Raw genomic sequence first — 13,670 nt, forward strand, 5'->3', positions numbered from 1 at the left:
TTGCCTAGCATATGTGAGGCCCTGGGTTCAATCCCTACTACCACAAGAGAGAGAAAAAAAGTGACTTTAAATCCGATATTTTAAATATGTTTACAAAGCTAATAGAGACCATGTCTAAACAAAGTATGAGAAAGATGTTTCACCAATAATAATAATGAGAAATTACTTTTTAAAAACCTGGAACAGTTATACAGTTGTTAGCAATTATGCAAGAATTAGCAAATTTTAATCTGGGTTGGTTGAGATTTTCTAATTGAGGAACAAGCACAATGAGAAGCTCAGAAGGAGAAGAAAAAGAGATGGGGCACACATAATACTTGAAGGAGTAATGGCCCCAAAACTTCCTTTTTTTTTTTTTTTTAAGAATGGACCTCACTACATTTTGGGGGCTAACCTCAAAAATAGATCCTCTTGCCTTAGCATCCCAAGTATGCACCACCACATGGGGCCAAAACTCCCTAAATTTGATGAAAACCACCGTTAATCTTCACATCCAAGAAGCCAAATAAATGCCAAGTAGGATAAACACAAAGATATCCGGCCTAGACACATTATAATCAACCTGTTAAAAGTTGAAAGTTAAGGGGCTAGGGTTATAGCGTAGTTGGTAGAGTGCTTGCCTCGCATGCATAAGGCCCTAGGTTCAATCCCCAGCACCACAAAAAAGAAAAAAGTTATAAGCTAAGAGAATCTAGTCACCATATAATCCCCAATAAGATTTGAAGCAGAAGCTGTTAAAGCCAGAAGACAATGGAATGACTCAATTAAAATGCTGGGGAGGGATAGACCATCAAACAAGAATTCTAGCCAGGCGCAGTGGTGCACACCTGTAATCCCAGCAGCTCAAGGAGGCTGAGAAAGGAGAATCAGGAGTTCAACACCAGCCTCAGCAATAGGGAGGCGCTAAACAACTCAGTGAGACCCTGTCTCTAAATAAAGTACAAAATAGGGGTAGGGATGTGGCTCAGTGGTCAAGTACCCTTGAATGCAATCCCAGGTACCAAAAAAAAGAATTCTAGCTCCAGCAGTATTATACTTCAAAAATGAAGAAAATTATTCCCAAAGTATTTGTATAAACAGAAAGAATTTGTCACAAGGAAATCTTCCCTACAAGAAATACTATAGAAATCTTCCCTACAAGAAATACTACAGAGAGTCCTTTAAGCCAAAATGAAAAGACTTTAGACAGTAATTGAAATCTACATGAAAGAATAAAGAACATCTTAACCCAATCAGTAAATGGGCAAAGAAACTAAACAGGCACTTCACAGAAGAAGAAATACGATCAGTCAACAAATATATGAAAAAATGTTCAACATCTTTCACAATTAAATGCAAGTTAAAACTACACTGAGATTTTATCTCACTCCAATCAGAATGCCAATTATCAAGAATATAAGTAAGTGTTGGCAAGGATGGGGGGGGAGGTACACTCGCATATTGATGGTGGGAATGCAGATTGGGGCAATCACTCTGGAAAGCAGGATGGAGATTCCTCAGAAAATTTGGAATGGAAACACCATATGACCCAGTTATTGCAATCCTTGGTTTATATCCAAAGGACTTCAAATCAGCATACTGCAGTGATGGAAGCACATCAATGTTACCAGCATCTCAATTCAGAGTAGTTAAGCTATGGAACCAACCTAGGGGCCCTTCAACAGATGAATGGATAAGGAAAATGTGTTTTATATACACAATAGAATATTACCCGGGCTGGGGTTGTGGCTCAGCAGCTAGAGCGCTTGCCTAGTATGTGCGAGGAGGCCCTGGGTTCAATCTTCAGCACCACATAAAAATTAAAGATATTGTGCCCAACTACAACTAAATATATAAAATTCTTTAATGTGTATAATATAATATTACCCATAAAGAATGAAATTATGGCATTTGCAGGTAAATGGATGGAACTGGAGACTCATGCTAAGTGAAATAAGTCAATACCAAAAATCAAAAGCCAAATGTTTTATCTGATATGTGGATGCTAACACATAATGGGGGAGGAGGAACAATAGAAATTCACTGGGTTAGATAAAGGAGAATGAAGGGAAGGGCAAGGGGATGGGAATAGGAAAGAGTAGAACGAACTTTCCTATGTTCATATATGCATACACAACCAGTATAACTCCACATCATGTACAACCATAGAGTGGGAAATTATACTCCACATATGTATAATGTGTTAAAATTCTTTCTTGTGTATCTAAAAAGAATAAACTAAAAAACACACTGTACTGTGTGTTATGAGAACTATAATACAAAAAATAATAATAAGAGAGCTCATGTATACAGACAAAAAAGAACAAATTTTAAAAATTTAAAAGAATATGGGGCTGGGGATGTGGCTTAAGCGGTAGCGCGCTCGCCTGGCATGCGTGAGTCCCAGGGTTCGAGCCTCAGCACCACATACAAACAAAGATGTTGTGTCCACCGATAACTAAAAAATAAATATTAAAATTCTCTCACACTCTCTCTTTAAAAAAAAGAATCAATAAATGGAATGGATTCAAATAAAAAAGCTTCTTCTCAGCAAAAGAAACAATAATGTGAAGAGAGAGCCTAGATTGAGAGAAAATCTTTTTGCCACATGCACCTCCGATAAAGCATTAATCTCTGGGATATATAAAGAATTTTAAAAACTCCCAAATAATCCAATCAATAAATGGGTCAACAAACTGAACAGACACTTCTCAGAAGATGGTATACAATCAGTCAACAAATATATGAAAAAATGTTTAACATCTCTAGCAATTAGAGAAATGCATATTAAAACTATTCTAAGATTTCATCTCACTCCAGTCAGAATGGCAGCTATTAAGAATACAAACAACAATAAGTATTAGTGAGGATGTGGAGAAAAAGGCACACTTATACATTGCTGGTGGGAATGCAAAATTGGTGCAGCCAATCTGAAAAGCAGTATGGAGATTTCTTAGAAACTGGGAATGGAACCACCATTTGACCCAGCTATTCCACTTGTTGGTTTATACCCAAAGGACTTAAAAACAGCATACTATAGTGAAGCAGCCACATCAATGTTTACAGAAGCTCAATTCACAATAGATAAATTGTGGCACCAACCTAGATGCCCTTCAGTAGATGAATGGATAAAGAAGCTGTGGTATATATACCCAATGGAATATTACTCAACATTAAAAGAGAATAAAGCTATGACATTTGCAGGTAAATGGATGAAGTTGGAGAATATCATGCTAAGTGAAACAAGCCAATCCCACAAAACCAAAGGCCGAATGTTTTCTCTAATATGTGGATGCTAATTTACAATAAGATGGGGGCACTAGGGAAGAACAGCATTACCTTAGATTAGGTAGAGGGAAGTGATGGGAGGGCAGGGGAAGGGATGTAGGGATAGGAAAGATAGTAGAATGAAACAGACGTCATTACTTTATGTATATATGTAACTATATAGCCAATATGATTCTGCAACATGTACACTCAAAAAATGAAATTATATCCCATCTATGTATGTTATATCAATGTGCATAAATGCATTCTACTGTCATGTATAACTAAAACAAATTTAAAAATTTTTTTAAAAGACAAAGGAATTTAAATGATCCACTAGAAAATATGTACTTAAAACAAAAGTCAGCACTAATGAAGGAATGGAGGGAGGGGATTATATATGTATGACACAAAGAAAACAAAGGCCAGGCGCAGTGGCACATGCCTGGAATCCCAGCGCCTTGGCAGGCTGAGACAGGAGGATCGTGGGTTCAAAGCCACCCTCAGCAAAAGCAGGTGCTAAGCATCTCATTGAGAACCTGTCTACATAAAGTACAAAATAGGGCTGGGGATGTGGCTCAGTGGTTGAGAACCCCCCGAGTTCAATCCCCAGTACCCAGAAAAAGAAAAGAAAACACAGACTTGCCCTTTGGGTGAAGTCTAACTTTTTTTTTTTACCTTCTTTCCACAGCTGCCATGCCCTTTGGGACCTGCTCCTCCCTGCTATGTCTTTCCCTCATTTCTGTCCACCATTTATCCTTGCTCTCTCTACTTCCGTGATATTCAACTAAGTATATTTCTTTCCCTCTGCTTAGGGCACTCTGATACCCACTTTTTTTTTCCTACTAATCTTTCACTTAGCTAAGTCCTCTTCAAGTCTCCAAAAAGTTGCCAGGCCTACTTTTCATACCCTCTCCAAGCTCCCTGTGGTATTTTTTTTTTTTTTGTAAAATTCCTCATATTTGTACTGGGATGCCCCATGAAAATAAGTTCATTTCTGTCTAGTTCACTGTTGTCTCATTAGCAGTACCTGACCCAAGTGTGTGTGTTGGAGGGCAGGGTGGGGTCTCACAGTATATATTTGTTCATTAAACTTGTTGGATAAATTATAAGAGATGTTAAAGGACTTTCTATTTAAAATCTGCTGCCTTTGGGGTCATAAATGTGTATTAAAACAAAGACTTACTGGAATTTGGAAAGAAGGAAAGAAAAAAATAGCAAATTGGCAAATAAAAATGTCCTACCTTATCTGTAACTACATTAAATGTAAATGGAGGGCTGGGGTTGTAGCTCAGTGGTAGAGTACTTGCCTAGCACATCCTTAGCACCACATACAAATAAGTAAAAGAAAAGTCCATTGACAACTTAAAAAATATTTTTTTAAAAAAAGAAACGTAAATGGAATAAACATTTCAATTATAAGGCATAGATTAGCAGAGTGGAAATTAAAATGGCATATAAAAATATGTATTTAATGTAACAAAAAACAGGCTGAGGTTGGGGCTCAGTGGTAGAACATCCATCTGGCATGCACAAGGCTTTGAGTTCAATCCCCAGCACCACGTATGCACCAAAAAAAATCAAAATAATAATAATGTTAATGGAACAAAACCCAACAGGAATGAAAGAATAGAGGAACATAAGACTGTAGCATAAAGAAGACAACAGCTAAATGGCGAATGTAACCACATTAAATATAAATGAGATAAATACTCCCATTATAAGGCAGAGATAGGCAGAATGGACTAGAAAAAAAAAAGATCCAACTATATTCTGCCCACACTGAGACAAAAATGTAGACTCAAAGACACAAATAGTTTGAAATTAAACAGATAGAAAAATATACACATCAGGAAAACTACCTTAGAAATTGTTATAGCATTTTTCCAAATAACTTTTAAAATATAGTTACTATTTGACCTGGCAATTCTATTTTAAATATTTACCAAAAATAAAAATGTATGTTTATATCAATAATAGAAAGTGGTAGTTTATAGTAACTTTAGTGATAAAAGCCCCAGACTAAAAACAATCCAAATGGTTTTGAACTGTTGAATGGTTAAAATGTTGTATATCTTCAATATGCAATCTTACTCAATAATAAAAAGGAAACTTGCTATACATGCAACAACATTAAAATATCATGCAGAGAAAACAAAGTGAGATACAAGGGTACATAGTATAAAATATCACTTTGATGAAACTCTAAACAAATCAAATATATATAGTGACAGTGCCTCAGATGATGTCTTGGTGGTTCACAGTGGAGTTATATGGGAGAACTGACAGCACAGGGGCATTGTTCTGGAGTCAAATGTATATGCTGCCTGCTGCTAGGAGTGACCACAAATTTGGGACACACAGGTTGGCAAAAGGAATCAGTTTTATTCAAAGCTGACCGTGAGGAAGATCTGACTTTTTGCCTCACATCACTCTTAGTGAGGAGCTCAAGGTGAAAAAGACTTTTATTGGAGAAAAAGGATGTGCAGTAAGACAGGTGGCAGGAAATCTATACCCAGGGCCTTCCTCTCTAGAATAACTTGTCTCCTTATCTTTCACTTGAAAACATCACAAAGGACTTTAGCTACCTGGGGCTAACACCTGCATTTTTTCTTTTCAGATGGTTACTTTACTTTCTGCAAATTAATTCATATACTTTGCATTAGTTGATGATATGACAGATGCTACTTACCAGAGAGCTTTCAGGATGAGGAGGTACTTGCCTCTATTCTAGCCACTCAGAAGACCAAGGCAGGAGGATCTCCAGGAGATCAGCCTGGGCAATTTAGTGAGACCCTGTCTCATAATAAAATTTTAAAAGGGCTGAGGATACGAAGTACTTACCAACCATGCAAGATTGGTCTTGTGATCAATCCACAATACTGCAAAAAAGAAAAAGAGAACTAAGGAAAAGAGGGGGGCATTATGGAGGCCTCTCTGTTGAATTTAGAATATGGGGCAAAAGGGATGGGTCATTAAAAGATTAGAGATAGAAGGTGAAAGCAATTGTGCTAAGCTTCCAGGAGCCTTTCTCTGCAGCAGGCTAGAGATACCCATCCTCCCACTAGGAATCAAACTTGGAGCTCTTCTCATTCTAGGCAAGCACTCAACATATCACCAGCCATTTTGAATTTTGAGACAGGGTCTTGCTAAAAATTGTTGAGGCTGGCCTCCAGTTTGTGATCCACCTGGCATGAGAGAAATTTTTGAGTTGTTATAAATATCTTTGTATTTATTAATATCTTTATTGTTTTACAGTGTATTTATTGTGGCAATGGTTTGTCAAAATTCAACAAACTACATGCTAAAAATGGTTGCCTTTTATTGTAATTTATACCTCTATAAAATTGATTAGAAAGAAGAAAAACTTCTCGAATTTATTAATTCCCCCTTTCCTTCAGCCATACTTTAGCAGTTAAGTCATGTTTTTTGTGCCTTAATCTTCAAATCTCTCCCCTGTTCTTGCTCTCATCTCTAATACCCACACTGTACCTGTCATTTGGGGAGAAGAGGTCAGTCAATAACACTTGTTACCTTCTAGGGGTCTTGGGTTTGTTATCTCTATTCAGCAAGGAATTGAAGAATAAGGCAGAGAGAGAGTGGTGAACAGAGATTTATTACAAGTGAAAGAAACAGACTTCTCCAAAGAGAAGGAGCACCAAAGCCTGGAGTCCATTAGACAAGTTTTGGGTTGTTCTTTTGATGGTCTCTGGAATTCCATCTTTTCTTATCTTCTCTCATTTCCACATTCTCCTCTTTATTGTTCATTGATATTCTCCATGTTCATGCATCTATTTTAGTTTATATATTGGACCCCTCACTTAGGTGCAAAAATATGGAAGTATCTATCATGTCTGAATCCCCCACTTGTGTAAATGAGCACTTTCATAAACCAGGAAGTTGACCTCATTGGAGGACATTCAAGTTCCTTTGGTCTGGACCTGCCCCTGACTTCCTCACTTGCCATCTTGCCCTGGCTTCCTACACTCTATTATATCTTCCTCACACTCATGTAATTCTATTCTGTAATCCCATTCTATTATTCATGATTTACTCATCTGCTTTCTCATCTAAACTTTAAACTTCTTAAAAGCCAAGAGCAGGGGTTGGTCATAATGGATGCTAAAAATTAATGTTGAATATTGGAGATACTTTTTGTATTTTGCTTACAAAGAGTTCTTTAAAAGATGAAGAATATTTTACCACCAGATATGGCTCCTCCTGAAATAATCAGTTCTCTAAAAACAAACAACAAAATGTATGGAATTTTATATGGCTGTGTATTTGACATGAATATTACTGATAATGCTTAAAGCATTAATTGTTTTCTTAGTTACAAAGTATTTTTAAGAGAACTATAGTATAGAGAATTGTGAAATCTTTAATATATTTCCTAAAATTTCCTAAAATGCCAAAAGGTCACATTATTAAATGTGTAATGTACACTGTGCTTGAGAAAAATTTGCCTGCTCATTTGTTGTTCTCTGAACTTGGCAGGTTTATTAAATGAATGAATGAATCTGGCTAGCAACATTAAAACCACATACGTGTTCAAAACCTTAAAATGCATCAATTTTATTACCAAAATGTCTTCCTATTATAAGGAGTTTTAAGGATAACTTCTTTAACATACAAAGTATGACTATATATCTAATAAAGTATAAGGTAAATTTTCAGTTACTCAGCTTTATAATTGTGAATATCAAAAAAGGACAATTGCCATTTGAATTTTTAAGAAATGTTTGTAAAGAATTTCAGAAACACATTGTTTTCTGTTCAAAATTCAAAATTGGTTATAATTGTTAAACCTAATTATAGTTTTTGATTTATGCAGTTTTTGAGTATTATAAATATAGATCCAGCACAAGAGAAAGAAAAAAGATAGGAAAATATTTACATTTTAAAGTACAGTGAATTAATTTAATGTATAAAGCCAATAGAATAATGGTTACTTCTGCCAGATGGTATTTTACATTTTGATAAAAAGATATATTCTTAATCATATATGTCAAGGAAAAGCGACCATATGTTGTTAAACACTTCCAATTTGTCATTTAATTTAAAAGGCACTACTGATTTTGCCACAATTTTTTTTTTTTGGTGATGTGATATAAGTATCCTTGATGTTAGTAAAATTTCAAGTATTTTCTTTAGTTCTTTTTATCTATTTGAGCAAATAATTTAGTGAAGAATTTCCTTAGCATCTGCAAAGAAATGACTCCATAAAGAGGAGTATACATTCAAGTATATATTCAAGTTATGACTGGGTAAGAAGCATAACCCTCTGTTTTCAAGGATACTGTAGAACTTAATTTATTGTATTCTAGTAAACAGAATATACAGAGTAACAATGATTACATTTTTATTTGCCTTAAATTCAGAAACCCAGTATAGTTTTAAGATTGAGAGAGAGTGAGAGAAAGAGAGATTATTTATATTAAAAAAATACTTTTCGCTTTACAAAAAGGTTTTTAGTGAAAGAAGACTCAGAAAACCTTGTTCAATCTGTAATGAAAAAATGAAACTGATACTAAATAATTATTAAAACAAAGGTTATATGTGCCTTTGTTTCCTCTGCTTTTTTGAAAAGATAATTTGCTAAGCATTCTTACTCTGCACTCCTTCACTTATTTCTCTTCTCACTCTACAGGGCTCCAGGGATGATTTCTTTCTGGCCCGATTAGAGTCTGAATTACCATCTACATGACGAAGCCTTGCACATTTCTATTTTCTGTGCATATCTCTTTTCCAGGCCTTTTCAGTTTTGTAGACCTATATCATTTTATAATCCATTCTCCAGTTGATGGACATTTGGGTTCCTTCCAAGTTTTTCTGTTATGAACAATACTTCTATGAATATTCTAAGTGTCCCCTGATGTATCTGACCAAGAGATTCTCAAACATAGAGATTCTCAAACATATATGCCTAGAAGCAAAATTGCTGCATTTTAATACATGTAAATTTTACTATATAATAACAAATTGATTCCAATATAATATTCAAAATGTTTCCTTGCTATATATTCTTACTAACAATCAAGTGCTGTTGGACTGCTAATTTTTGCCAATCTAATGGGAATAGAATGATACATTATGTTGCTTTGACTTACAAGTTCTTTATTATTAATGGGGTTGGGCACCTTTCATCTGTTTGTTGGACATTCATATTTTTCTTTTTAACGTGCCAATTCATGACTCTTGCAGATTAGATGTGGTGTCCCGCTAAAGGTCACATGTAAGGCAATGCAAGAAAGTTCAGAGGAGAAATGATTGGGTTGTGAGAATCTTAACTGAATCCGTGAATTAATCACCCGATAGTAATTAACTGATTGGTAACTAAAATGGTAGGGTGTGGATGGAGGAGGTGGGAATTGGGGCATGACTTTGGGAATATATTTGTTTCTGGCAAGTGGAGTCTCTCTCTGCTTCCTAATCAACATGTGAGTTGTTTCCCTTTGCCACACTCTTCCGCCATGATATTCAGCCCCAACTGGAGCCCCAAGAAATAATGCTGGACTTCTATGGACTGAGATCTCTGAAACTGTGACTCCTTAAATAAACCTTTCTTCCTCCATAGTTGTGCTGGTTGGGTCTTTTAGTCACAGCAGCAAAAAAGCTGACTAAAACAATGACTTTAGTATATTTTTTCTTATGGAATTATTTGTCCTTTTTTGCATAGTTTCAAAGTCTTTATTTTTCACAACAAAGAAGATACATGACATGGGAAAAGTCATATAACTAAACAGTTTAGTAGCAAAAATATAGTAGAGCCAAAATTAATAGTAACCAGTGATATTTTGTGTGCGTGGAAAAACAACTTATATGCAAACAATGTCATTAACTTCTGTATTATAATTTTATTTTTCTAAAGTGATAAAAAGTAAAAGGTCATATTTCAGTGACAATTAAGATTGTATTCTGGCTGGGCACATGGTGCACACCTGTAATCTCTACAACATGGTAGACCGAGACAAAGAGGATCACAAGTTTGAGGCCAACCTGTACAATTTAGCCAGAATATTTTAGACAGCTGTTTACTGTTGTGATCAAAAGACTTGACAAAAATAGAGGATGAAAAACTTATTTGGGGGCTCACAGTTTTTGAGGTCTCAGTCCATAGATGGCTATATTCATTGCTCTGTGCCTAAGGTGAGGCAGAACTTCATGGCAGAGGAAAGCAGCTCAGGACGTGATGATCAGGAAACAGAGTGTGTGCTCTGCTCATAGGGGACATATACACCCCAAAGGCAAACCCCCAATGACCCACCTCCTCTAGTCACACACTACCTATCTATAGTAACCGCCCAGTTAATCCCTAATAGATTGGAGAGTTAATGCACTGATAAGTATAAAACTCTCATAACTGGATCATTTCACATCTAAACTTTCTGCATTATCTCACACATGAGCTTTTTAGGGACACTTCATTTCTAAACCATAACATACTCAAAAATTTAAAAGTAAGATAAAAGGGCTAAGAATGAAATTCAGTGGTAGAAGAACTCTGGTTCAATCCCCAGTATTGCAAAATAGTAGTAGTAGTAGTAGTAGTAGTAGTACCAGAATGTTATTTCAGGGAGGCTACACCTATGGGTAAACTTGAGAAGTCACAGGTTCATATATTATATTTGCAAATAATAAAGAAAATCTATGAACAACAGTTCTGGAAACTTGAGTTTTTACAGTGGAGAAATTTGTAATGTAAAAAAGACTTATAGATGAATTTGATATTTCTACTCATTCTGATTTATCTACTACTCACTGTCTGAAGTAAGAGGCAAAAGTAAAATATGAAATTAATTGAAGGGAGTCTACATTAGAGTAGAGGAGAAGGATCAGGGAGAAGGAGGAAAGAAGGATTAGGGAGAGTATTGGGGAATGAAATTGAGCAAATTATGTTATATGCATATATGAATATGTCACAATTAATCTCTCTTTTATGTGTAGTTATAATGCACCAATAGAAATATTTTTAAATAAAGCAAAATACAATGTATTTCTCATTGTTTGTTGTGAGTACCACAAATGGTACAAAAATAATTTTAGATGGTTGAAGGACACTTTTTTATATTAATAGAGATATACTTATCTTGATGTATAATAGAAAAATATATAAAGAACATATCCAATCTGTGATTTCACAGCCATTGTTTCTAGAGACAATGCTTAGTGACTTTTAAAAACTTCTATTTTAGGGCTGGGGATGTGGCTCAAGCGGTAGCGCGCTCGCCTGGCATGCTTGCGACCCGGGTTCGATCCTCAGCACCACATACAGACAAAGATGTTGTGTTCACCGAAAACTAAAAAATAAATATTAAAATTCTCTCTCTCTCTCTCTCTCTCCCTCCCTCTCTCTTTAAAAAAAAAACTTCTATTTTAAAGTAGATAACACAAGTGGTATGTAGATAGGAAAAAATTATGATAATGATACAAAATGATGAAAATTTGGGAATTTTCATTTATAGAAAATTTTCAATTTTCTATACAATGGCTTTGATAGTAGATAGATCTGGGTTCATAAATTGACTGTATTACTTCCTATTTATGTGAATTTGGCTGAATTATTTACTTTCCTTGACTGTACTCATTAGTATATCAGTTGTTTTTAGCAAAGACCAATGAATAATGGCTACTAAACATGTTACAATATTTCTTTCTCCTGTGAAAGCTTAAACTTCAGTGGTGAGAATTAGGGTGGCACTGCTCCATGGGGTCATCAAGGAGTCTAGGGTCCTTCTACCTTCTACCACCATCATCTTCTCACACTATAGTATGTGGAAAGAGGAAAAGAGGAAATATTAAAAGCAAGAGCTAGAACTTGTACATATCACTTCTGTTTGCATTCTAATGGCTTACTGCAAAAAAGACTATCATCTGAAGTGGGCACTCAAGACACTGGACATAAAGCAACAAAGGGCAAAGAGTCAGGAGAGATGGAAAACAAATGAAGACAGCTTGGTAGTTCCTCTAGTTGTCCCAGTTTACTGTGTGGGGAAAGTTTCCTGGCCTCAGCACAGAAGAAGGGGAACTCACAAAGAGCCTAAACAGAGGTCTACCTGAGTTGAAGAGACAGAGGTTGGGCTGGGAAAGGCAAGGAGGCAGGGTAGAGTATGCAGGACAGTTTACAGAGAGGAGAAAGATGCACAGGGAGAACAGAGAGTGAATCAGAAAGGAGGTTCCCTTGAGGTTGGGGTTGTGGCTCAGTGGTAGAACACTCGCCTTGCATGTGTGAGGTACTGGGTTTGATCCTTAGCACCACAAAAGGTATCATGCCTATCTATAGCTAAAATAATAATAATAATAATAATAATAATAAGAAGAAGAAGAAGAAGAAGAAGAAGAAGAAGAGCGGCTCCCTAGTATATTTAGTTGAGTGGTGATAAGTACATGGACATGGCTGGAGAAAGAATCATGTGAAAGGATTAGAGGGAACAGCAGCCGAGGAATAATGCCTGTTCCTGTAGCTACACTTCAGAAAAACTAGTAATGAATTAGTACTGATGAATCAGTTAGAGCTCCAACAAAGGTATATGCTTCAGGAGTGGGGAATGATTAGCCCTAGACTAAACACAAGTTTATTGCTTCTTAAAAAGCTTAAAAGCAAGACCTTTTATGAATCAAACTATAAATCAATTTGATTTTATGAATTAAAATGAATCAAACTGTTTTCAAGTGACTGAACCAGATTCAATATTAAGATATCAATTCCTCTAAGCTGATTCATATGGAAATTTACATGGAAATGTAAAGGACTTAGAATAACCAAAATGTTCTAAAAAGAACAAAATTGAAGGATTTATACTACATGACTCCAAAACTCATAAAACAATGATCCAGACTATGGTATTTGACAGTTCTAGAACCAAATCCCAGTTTCATTTCTTACTTTTCTCAGGAAAATCATTTAATCTCTTTGTTCTTCAGTTTTATTATCTTTAAAATCAAAATAATAATATTAACAATCTCACAAGGTCATGTGACTAAGTGAAATAACATGTATGAAACATTCAATACAATACTATACCATGAGCCAACTTTTATTATGTACTAGAAACAGGCTCTGTAGAGTATGGACTGTGTCTGTCTTCATTATCATCATATTCTTAGGATCTTAAAAGGAAATATGGGTTCAACTATCTTAAGCAAAGAGCTAACAATAGAACGGTTACATATATAGTTAAGGAACTTAAGCTATTATATAAAAATTCAACAGAACCATTTTTCATCTTTATTTTATTTATTTATTTATATGTGGTGCTGAGGATTGAACCTAGTGCCTTGCATGCCCTAGGCGAGTTCTCTACCACTGAGCCCCAGCCCCAGCCCAACAGAATCATTTTTCAAATGATGAAAATGAATTTGGAGAACTACAGTCTGAATCCCAGGTCACTGTTTTCTAAGATAGCACATTTCTTCTTTTATTC

The sequence above is a fragment of the Callospermophilus lateralis genome, chromosome 9, assembly GCF_048772815.1.
Source record: "Callospermophilus lateralis isolate mCalLat2 chromosome 9, mCalLat2.hap1, whole genome shotgun sequence".
Classification (NCBI taxonomy): Eukaryota; Metazoa; Chordata; class Mammalia; order Rodentia; family Sciuridae; genus Callospermophilus; species Callospermophilus lateralis.